We start from the raw sequence: 11,058 nt of genomic DNA on the forward strand, positions 1-11,058 counted from the left end.
TCGAAACTTTTCTCCCCTGTTTTGGACGTTCCACGGCCACGTGGACCGACTTTTTTTCTTTTCTTTTTTTGGTACGGCCATGGCCGTACCAGTGGCGCCAGCCCTGCTTTGAATGCAAGTGCCATCCATGGCCCTTGGGGGCTGCATTGTGGATTGCATTGTAGACTCGTTGTACATGGGCTTTTGATGCAGAACAGTCGCTTTTTGGTTGCCTGGCAGCCATTCTACATTGGCTGCATAACTGATACAGATATATTACTGTAAAACCAGGAATTTTTGGTGGTGTAATATCATCGGTATTTCCGCCGGGAATTTCCCCCGAAAATCAACGGTTCAGTACCGCGAATTTTTCGGTAAACCAGTTTTTCAGATCCAAAAATGCATGTTGCACATTGTGTGGCATGGCATGGTTGAATTTTATGTCGCACTTTATTTTAGGTAAAAATTACCTGTACCGAAGTTACCGACAATAAAACTCCACCGAAATTTTCCGGTTTTGCAGTAAGCTAATTAATGTCGCTAGGGCCAGATATGTGCTAGCAGCGCGTGCACTGATGTGTTATCCCCAACAGCGCGCTATTTGTGCCAGAAACACCCGAAAGAGTTATGGACGGAAAGTGGTTCTCACACTTTCACGCAGGACACCTCTAGTTATAGAGCTTGATCTTGATTCACATAATATTGAGCAATGATTTGCCTAATAACTATAAACCCACCCAGTACACAACCCGACCCCATAACCTTGCTTCGAATCGCAGCTGTGCGGCATTCCCCAACCAGGCTTCCAGTAGAAAACAAGAGCATAAAATCCATGGCAAGCTAAACCCCAAAAGAACACAGCCATGCCAAAGCTAAACCGTCCCAAACACAGCTAAATCCGGTGAAACACAGCTAAATCCGGTGAAACACAGCTAAATCCGGTGAAACACAGCTAAATCCAGTGAAACACAGCTAAATCCAGTGAAACACAGCTAAATCCAGTGAAACACAGCTAAATCCAGTGAAACACAGCTAAATCCAGTGACACACAGCTAAATCCAGTGAAACACAGCTAAATCCGGTGAAACACAGCTCAACTCTCTAAAACAAGTACCCAAGCCACGCTGTCCAAAAACAGAGCTAAACAAAAGCCATTACTGCAAACTGCCTAATATTCGCGAAGGATTAATGTTCGCTATTTCCGCAAGAAGAGAGTAACGCGAATATTACCCATCGTGAAATCTAACTTCAACAGTGGGTGGATGTAAGTGGCCCCAGTGTTTCGCGAACTTTTACCATCGCAAACTTGCTGGTTCTAAGAAATCGCGAAAATTTAGTGACGCGAATATTGGGCGGTTTACAGTATATCCCTCGACACACAGCACAACCCGAGCTAAACTGCTCTGAAATATAGCAAAACAAAAGAAAACATCTTCTGGTGGTGAAATTGAGGTATATTCTTTCTTTCACGCAAAATATAAGCCGGTTATTTTCAAAATACGACAAGACATAGTTGGAGCTGTTCACAGACAGTTTGTGAATTGGAAAATAGAACAGACGGGCACGATATTCGTTGATTGCAAGATCGAGCGGACTGGCATGCCCACACCATGCGCAAATTGGGTAAAAGATAACACACAGACACACGGATACACAAGTATAGACACACACACACACACACACATACACACACACACACACACACACACACACATACACACACACACAGAGTCACAGACAGACAAACGCACGCATGGGCGAGCGGATCAGGCACACACAAAATGCGACTAGAACACGTTTGGGCAAGATAAAAAAAACCAAAAACTAACGCCACCACGCTATCGAATGAAATAAAAAACTAAAATCTTCCAGCGTATAGGACCAACAAGCACCGTTATGGTGGAGTGCGGTGGTATGCGTTTGCATTCATGACTCATTCGTGCACACGGAGCCATTTCGTTGTTGTCGTATACTTTACGACGAGTGGGAATCAACACAGGCATAACACATAGACTAGAACAGGTACGTAAAACGTTGGCAGCACGCACGAACGGTATTGAGATAAACTATGCACACCATTTCAACGAAAACCAAAAAACCACTACTAAGAAAAATAAGACCGTGGGGCTATAATATGTCGGTCATATTGGTACTCTCAAATGTCGGATTATTGTTTTCTGGCGGCACGATGGATTTGTCACAGTCACGCACGGATCAAGGAGCGTGAACATGACGCCAGCGGAAGTTGGATGAGAGCTTTGAGTGCACACAAACGCACAGCACGCCGATTCACGCTTTTTTCTTCGGATATATTATTTTCTTTCGTTGAGTGGAAGCATGGAGACTATACACGCAGGTTGAGTGATGGAAGCGTTCGGTACAGCGCAGCAATCCAGATTGGATCGCTGTCATACCACTATACAGCATGTGTCTAGATGATCCACTTTGCTGCCTGCACACATACACGCACATGCACACACACACATGCACACACACGCACGCACACGCACGTGCACACACACACGTGCACACACACACACGTGCACACACACACACACACACACGTGCACACACACATAGAACAGTGCGACGCTTGAGGCATTACTTTGCTCCGCGCAAAGCTTTCCCCTGCGCTGACTGCTCACAAATGCGACGGCGACACTTCTTATGCCAACGTCCCGCCCCACCAAACTTTGGTTTATCCTTACAAAAGTTACACTTTCCACAGTCATCCTGAACTCTGCATCCCGGACAATTGCCGCAAGTAGACCGAGAGTATGATGGGGCTGGGGACATGACTGAGCTCTTTGAAGCACGGCGGCTGCTGGCGGAGTTTCTGGTGCGGTAGGTTCTGCTGCTGCCGCCGCCACTGCTGCTGTCACTGCTGCTGCTGGTGTTTCTGGTCCTGTTGGTTCTGTTGGTGCTGCTTCTGGTCATGTTGGTTCTGTTGCTGCTGCTTCTGGTCATGTCAGTTCTGTTGCTGCTGTCGATGCTGCCGCCTCCGCTGGTGCTGATGCTTCTGGTTCTGTTGGTTCTGCTGCTGGCGGTGGCAACCTGGCTAAGACGCACGGCTTTTCCGCTGGTACTTTTCGGCGTTGTGGCGGCAATGTTCGATTGAAGGCGAGCAGATCGCAGCCTATCTACGGGTGTGCTGACGCTGCTCCTAGCGCTAAGTTTTGCACCGCTGCCGATCGCGGCGTCTGGCGGCGGGCCGGGCTGTTTGCTAGCGCGCTTCAACGGAGTTCTGGCGGTGACATTGCCCGGTGTCTTGGCGGCGACCCTCCACTGGCTTGTGGCCGATTCGGCTGCATTCTTGCTGCCCCGTGACGCCTCATTTAGCGCAGTCAAACGTTTATGCGGCAGCGTCCGGCGGCTGTGGTAGTTGGATTCACTGGAAGCGGACAGCGTTGCTGCCTGTGACTTTGATTTCCCGAGATCAAGCGCACTGGATTTGGTCAGAAGTAGCTCGCTTTCAGTTTTCTTGCTGTTGTCCGGAGGGGTGGCGGCCGTCACTGTGCTGTTGAACGAACTTTCCAGCTGCTCCGAGTTTAACGTGATCACGATTTCCTCCTCCTCTTCGGCGTACCGCTCATGGCCGAACAGCTGGTCGTCGTCGTTGTCATCGCCACCGGCAACGTCAAACCTGCCGTTTCTGATGCGACTCGGGGCAGTTGGACTGGTGCTGAGTCGCTCCGACTGGGCCTCGGCGCCGCCAGTTGCCATGGTAGCAGCATCGTGATCTTCCGGCAGCACCACAACCATATTGGGAAGCTCCGGGCGCAACTCGGCCGGACGCCGAGTCGACTCCGGGTCCCGCCAGCCGCTAGTGACGGGCGCGTCGCTAGCGCTGCCGTCGCGACCGCCGTGGGAATCGTGCACCGTTGTTGTGGCGACTGGATCGGCAAATGGTCGAATTCGCTCCAGATCCGACACCAGCCGTGCATGTTGGCCGCTTGATGATACAGCCGCACTACCGTAGCCGCTAGGTGCATCCTGGCGAGCGCTGCACGCAGACAACTCATTGGTATGGCGCGCACTCGTTGCTTCTGCCGCCAATTGCGGTGACGTGACTGGCGTTTTTTCGAGACGGTTCGCACTGTTGCTGCGCGTAGCGCCGGTGTTACCCGTGGCCCGCGGGCGCGGCTGTGCTGACCTGGTGGGCAAACGTGGGCTCCGTCGTCGCGATTCCTCCTCACCGCCGCTGCTGCTGCTGGCGTATTGCCGGCGGATCATGACGGCGGTGGCCGGGTTCACTGGATGGGAGAGTACGTGCACTACCGATGGAGCATCACCACCTGCTGCATGCGGCATTTGGCCAGCCGCCGCACTGGCATGCGGCCTGCAATGGTCGTTGAGTGAATGCATGCAGGAGTAGCACTCGTCCTCCACGCCTCCCACCTCCTTGAAGTCGGCACAGGCGCAGGACGCCGCCCTGCACGCGCCGAGCTGCAGCTGAGCATGCTGACACGGGCCATGCGAGCACTCTGAGCACCTGTGACTCGGCGGCTCAGTGCCGGGAGCGTAAGCTGAACACCCGCAGCCATACGCCGCGCACAGACCACGCAATACACCTGCTCTGTCGCGCATCCCAACCAGCCTGCACTGCAGCCACTACCGCAGTACGCGTACTAGTACTACTTCCACTAGCTCGCCCCTCGGCCTCCGCAGTGAGCGATGATTATAAAAATTATTGAACAGAGGGCTGAAACTTTCTGGCATACCAAGACGAAACAAGTACAAGACCAGCCAGGCCAGTGCCAGAGCTAAAGGCAGTGGGTTCGACTGAAGATAGACGGGAAATTACAAGATAACGCGAGGGCAAGGACTCGTTCTACAAGACTACAGACGGTCAGTGACTGCACAGAGCTGAGGCACAGACAAAAAAATGGTTCCGATTTGCAAACAGTGAGAAGCATTGAGTCGTCAAGAAAGACCGCATTTTGACGATTCCTGCTGAGATCAAGCCATCAAAACGGCAGCCGGCACTACATTCTGCAGTTTGTCGAGCACCATAAGTTGGCATAACACTGGCACAGGCACAGGTGCTAGGCCCAGCGCTGCACGGCCCAAGTTTTCCGCGCAGGATCTATTGCTTTTCCCAGGCATAGCTAGCTACATGCCCATGTGGCATGGCATGGCACATGTACGCTTTTTGTTGTATGATCGATATCGCAACCGATCGTCGCCGCGTCCGCACGCACTTCCTGTTGTTGCCACGGTTCGATTTTTTTTGAAGGACTCCTTCTGAAGTCTGTGCTGTGTGTACTGTGTGTAGTGCATGTCAGGTATCCCTTGGCGGCTACGTTCGAAAATGATTGGCTGATTCTGCTCGAAAAGCAGTGAAATATTTGGCAGAAACATACAAACCGTTTGGCAGGTACTTCCTTGAATTCTGCTCCATTTCTTCATCCCCCCAAACCACGTACTCAACATGCATGCAACATACCAGAAAAAGTACCAAACTAAAAGTTCAGCCATTTTTCTGCCGGCATTATCCGCCAAGGAGTCCTGTAGTGTAGTGAGACTCGGACTCTGAGTCAGCGGGTCTTAAAATCGTAGGTCTACATGCAGTTACTTCTCTATCTCTGTCTCTGTCCGCTTTCTCTCTCTCTCTCTATCTCTATCCCTCTGTCTCTGTCTCTCTCTCCCTCCCTCCCTCCCTCCCTCGGGCCTTCCCGAAAAACCACTGCAAATCCCGCCGAGGCCGAAGGCTTAGCCGCTAGCTGCAGTCTGCACTGCAGACCCAGGAGTTGGATGCTCACGATAAAATCCGTGGTCTACAGGTTTTTTTGTAGCGGTCTCTACAATCGAGGCCTTGATCTTATAGGGAAACTGAACGCCAAAAATAAGTATGGCTTATCCGAAGGAGAATTGGGCACTGATTCCGATGAGCTATGTCTCGAGCCGATCAGAGAAGAGGAACTGTGTCAAATTTCATAAATAACACCTCCCATATTTGGAAATTGGCCTTGATGACGTGCGTACTGCTTAGCTGTCACCATGCTGTGCATGTTCAGCAGTGTAATTGAATGGAAGAAAACAATTACTTTGGTGTTTTGCAGCTCTGTTTCGTTCCCTGACGGTAACCAAATCTAGATGTAGGAAGGAATCTGTTGAGCAGGAGAGTGACACATGTCTTCCCGAAGGCTGTCCAGGCTGCAGTGGTGATGAAGAAGACACGATCATCACCCCGAGATCGATCGTCGCGAATTGGAAAACTCATGGTGAATTTTCTTCCACTCCAAGGCAATGTCGAGGTATGAAGGGTGCTTGTACTGCCTTCCAAAGTGAAGAGGAGATGAACATGGCTTTGCATAGCTGTTGTTCTATGCCAACTTACCTACTCTTGCTGGTACCGTAGTGCTATATTGCAAATTTCGTGGACGAACAACTCTAGTCACTAGTGGCTAGTGAGCAACACTAACAGGTGAGATTTTTCAATTCGACAAAAATTGTTTTTGTTTGAGAACTGACAGTGGCAGTCATTAGACTCAGTCTCTGCTGCTTCTTTCCCTTCATTGGTAGGGTTGTGCTTGAATAGTACAAGTGCTTGAAGTAAAATAAAATAAATAGAACATGTGGAACATAAATCTAATCAAGCATCAGTACATGTATTGCGAAGTTCAACTTCAAAGCACATGAAATCACAATGATCACGAAGTTTATGTAATCAGGAGTACACCCTGTGTTCAACGAACACATACACACATGCTGTATTGCGCACACACATGTACACATGTGCGTGCACCCTTACCCCATCCCACAGACACACGCATGCAGCGCGCACATCCATACACATGTGCGTGTACCCCCCCCCCCCCCACACACACACTCCTACCCATACACATGTGTGTGCCCCCCCCCCCCCCCACACACACACGTGTGCACATACAGATACACAAACATACACGCACGAACACACACACACAAGATACGTGTAAGTGTACATGGTCTTCCTGGTGCAGATGCTGAGCCAGCACAATGGAAAATACCTCCATCAAGATGCTTGATCAAGTGTTGTGATAATGGCACTGTTTGTTTGTTTTTACAAAGAAGTGTGGGAAAGATTACAATGCATTATAATTCATAATTGTTCTTTGCCTTGTACTGTGCAGACCAGAATGCTTCGCTATCAACTCCTGGCTTTCCATCGGCATGGTGTTCAGCTGCAGCGGCATCTGGTCCGGGGAGTTCAAGTTGCTGGATGGCTGCACTGACACAGGATGGGTTTGCGTTGGCAATGCGATACGGCAGTCATCCCACATCACGAGCTACATGTTTATGTAATTTATATTGTCGCTCGTCCAGCAACGTCAAGGCTCTGCATGTAAACGCAGGAGAACACCATAATACTACTCAGGGGACAATAATTTTGGATATCAATTTCGTGACAATTATTAGATTCACACAATATTCACAACGTATGCAACACGATGCTGTCTATTGACACTACTTCAAACTGAAGTGCTCACTACTCCTCTCCCGTTTTCATCTCCCTCTACCTTATGAATACTCTGCATTACTGGTTTCGTTTCTACCCTTTCCATTGCTGCCAGCTCCCAGTCTTTTTCAATGCACAGCACCACCTTGACAGTCATTTTGTGATTTGATGTACACATACTTTGAAGTTCAAATTCGAATTACATGATCAGATTTTTGTTCCACATTTTCTATTTATTTTTACTTCAAGCACAACCCTACCAATGAAGGGAAAGAAGCAGCAGAGACTGAGTCTAATGACTGCCACTGTCAGTTCTCAAACAAAAACAATTTTTGTCGAATTGAAAAATCTCACCTGTTAGTGTTGCTCACTAGCCACTAGTGACTAGAGTTGTTCGTCCACGAAATTTGCAATATAGCACTACGGTACCAGCAAGAGTAGGTAAGTTGGCATAGAACAACAGCTATGCAAAGCCATGTTCATCTCCTCTTCACTTTGGAAGGCAGTACAAGCACCCTTCATACCTCGACATTGCCTTGGAGTGGAAGCAAATTCACCATGAGTTTTCCAATTCGCTACGATCGATCTCGGGGTGATGATCGTGTCTTCTTCATCACCACTGCAGCCTGGACAGCCTTCGGGAAGACATGTGTCACTCTCCTGCTCAACAGATTCCTTCCTACATCTAGATTTGGTTACCGTCAGGGAACGAAACAGAGCTGCAAAACACCAAAGTAATTGTTTTCTTCCATTCAATTACACTGCTGAACATGCACAGCATGGTACATGGTGACAGCTACAACTTAGTACAAGCAGTACGCACGTCATCAAGGCCAATTTCCAAATATGGGAGGTGTTATTTATGAAATTATTTGACACAGTTCCTCTTCTCTGATCGGCTCGAGACATAGCTCATCGGAATCAGTGCCCAATTCTCCTTCGGATAAAATGCGACCCTGGTTCAGTGATGCCATGAATGCGCTGAGCAAGTGTGCTTTTAGATAGAAATCGGTCCTGCCATGCCCCAAGCAGGCCAAGGCACGAAACAGGACTAAATAACGGACGCCCCGAGAGGGAAACCCACATCGGAAGCCCGATTCAAGTCCAGCAGCTGTGTCTGATATCCACGGAATGGATCCGGCATTATTACTACACTTCGTAGATCTACAGGCTACACCGTGACTGATAAAGTGACATGACACTTTAAATTAAAACAGACCTTTCTTTTCTAAATGCGGCTTGTCCATTCGCCTTTATATCATTGGGCCTATGTAGTTCCCACACGGCAATAGTGTGGTTTGGTGCCGAGATAACTACGATTGAAGTACATAAGGCCAAACTAAAGAAGGTGTGTGGTTCGACTCACCCGACCGACCGTACAATTTCAGCCCGACCGTAACTTTTTTTCGGCGGGCTATCGTGTGACTGACGTACGTGGACTGAACACGTCCACGTCTACGTGCTGTGCGGCGTGAGTCTGCGGACGCAGGCGGCTCCTTTTGGACTTGACTTGTAGTTGTACTGCAGTGCAGTGCAGTGAGTGGTACGACTGCTGCCTTGTGCTGGTAGTAGAGTCTACTCGATACGCGTATACAGTGTATTTACATGTACTAAAAATATTTATCGCCTTCTTAGTATTTGACCCCACTAATTTCCCTGATACCTAAGCGGTCAAATATATCGCGTATTTGACTGCTTAGTCAAATACACGATATATTTGACTACTTATATTTGACTCCTTAGAATTTCTTGGACTTAGAAATTTTCTCTCCAACTTAGAAAAAGAAATTTTTGAAGAAAGCAGAAACACACAAGATGGGATTTGAACCCACAACCATGTGAATCTCAGTCACTCTTCCTTACCACCCAGCCACTGTGCTACCGATGCTGAACCTAGTTTAAACAATGACCTTGATCCTGCAATGCCGTACAATGCGGTATAGGCTATAGTATAATATTAGAATTACAAGGATATGTCGTATATGAAGAGAAACTATTGCGTGGAGAACACGATAAATAGATTATAGACCTCATAGTTGGTCTATACAGGATATATAGACCTCGTAAAAGACCTCGGGGGACCTCGGTCTTTTACTCGGTCTATATATCCTGTATAGACCTCCTAACCGGTCTATAATCTATACATATTAAAAAAAAAAATCCGCCCGCCCGCCCGTAAAAAAAATGTCCATGTTAGTCGAACCACACACCTTCTTTAGTTTGGCCTAATCATTATTTTTTGTGGACTACGGACTACAGATTTGTACAGAGTCAGTAGATACAAAAAATAATTGAAAAAACCATGTACCAGGGCCTAGGGCATATGCATAATCATGGAGGCGCTACTCCTTGCAAAAACGGGTGGATTCCACCGCGTACCGGGTGTCGGCGCCGCCGCGGCGCGACAGAGTTCAAAATTGACGTCATAGGTCGGCGGTCCGGCTGATGCTGTGGTACATGGTGCGCGGTGCAGAGTCACTGCAGACATGCATGCCGGAGGTGGCGACGTGACGCGCACCCGATCGAGGATCGATAAGGTTCGGGAAGTTCGAGGCTGGCCCGACGATTCGACGAGTTGGAAATAATTATTTGAAGAGCGAGAAATTCCACCTCTCGTCTCGCAACACTCACCTCGCAGGTATCCTATGTAGTCTTGCAGATACTTCACACTGTTCTTCTTTGTCAAGGCTCCCATCGCGATGTAGAGTTCATTCCTTGCGTTTGTTGCATTGCCGGGCTATCTCCAGCCCTGATCATGCACGCAGATTTGTCATGAGCGGAATCTTCCAGCGGAGCGTTGGTCTCGCCTGCATTGCTGGCGAGCATTCGACAGAGTTTTGTCGTAGCAGGTCTCCATAACGTCCGTCGGAAAAGGTAAGGCTATGCTTTCGCCGTTGGCTGGTTTGTGTAGGGACACAGCCTTCTGCGGAAAATGTCCGTGCGCTTTTTCAAGCTTAGGGATCAGCGTTATTGAATCCGGCCCGGTTGGTAACTAGCATAATTTTGTTATCAATATTCTTGAACGGGAAATCCTCAAATATAATAATAAAGCACTGCAACGGTCTACCCGCTGCTACGGCGGCCACGGGGGTACACGCATATCGGTCCACAATGGCCGAATGAGCACGGTAAACCATGGTAAACAGGGATACTGGCTAGGGAAAGGGATTGAGCACCCTCGCTTTCCATGTCATACGAAAATAGGAGTGGAAATGGGGCACACAGCAGTTTCATTCACCGGTGTCGTGCCTAGGAATAATAGAAACTGGGACAGGTAAACCTGGTCTGTGCGACAACCCCATGGTGCGAGCAAAAGCGGTCGTTGAAGGCAGGTGGTCTTCAGAAGGTCCCATGCATTCGTGACATACCGAACTGTGCACTTAGTTCTATGCACAGTAAAAACCTGCCCCTAGCCGGACGCTCTTGGTGCAGCGGAAACAGTCCAGATACTGACAGGAGGCAAGGGAGGCAGGGCTGGAGGGACGGAGAGAGAGAGAGAGATAGATAGAGAGAGAGAGAGAGAGAGAGAGAGAGAGAGAGAGTGAGAGAGAGAGAGAGAGAGAGAGAGAGAGAGAGAGAGAGAGAGAGAGAGAGAGAGAGAGAGAGAGAGAGAGAGAGAGAGAGAGAGAGAGAGAGAG

The 11,058-nt window shown here is 48.9% G+C and overlaps 1 protein-coding gene and 1 long non-coding RNA gene across 2 annotated transcripts in view; one reads left to right on the forward strand and one right to left on the reverse strand.

The window, feature by feature from the left end:
* Positions 1–6,917: 6,917 nt before the first annotated feature.
* Positions 6,918–7,938, reverse strand: LOC135821932 (uncharacterized). The gene is made up of 2 exons (XR_010554426.1): positions 7,775–7,938; positions 6,918–7,300 (listed from the first exon to the last, which is right to left on the reverse strand). It is a non-coding gene; the product is annotated as an uncharacterized LOC135821932 (long non-coding RNA).
* A 2,043-nt stretch (positions 7,939–9,981) lies between these two features.
* LOC135821079 (uncharacterized) overlaps positions 9,982–11,058 on the forward strand; it is a 73,741-nt gene continuing 72,664 nt past the window's right edge. The window contains exon 1 of the mRNA XM_065334146.1: positions 9,982–10,294. The gene's annotated coding sequence lies outside the window, so the exon portion shown is untranslated. The remainder of the gene's footprint in view (positions 10,295–11,058) is intronic.

The sequence above is a fragment of the Sycon ciliatum genome, chromosome 7 (genome assembly GCF_964019385.1).
Source record: "Sycon ciliatum chromosome 7, ocSycCili1.1, whole genome shotgun sequence".
Taxonomy (NCBI): Eukaryota; Metazoa; Porifera; class Calcarea; order Leucosolenida; family Sycettidae; genus Sycon; species Sycon ciliatum.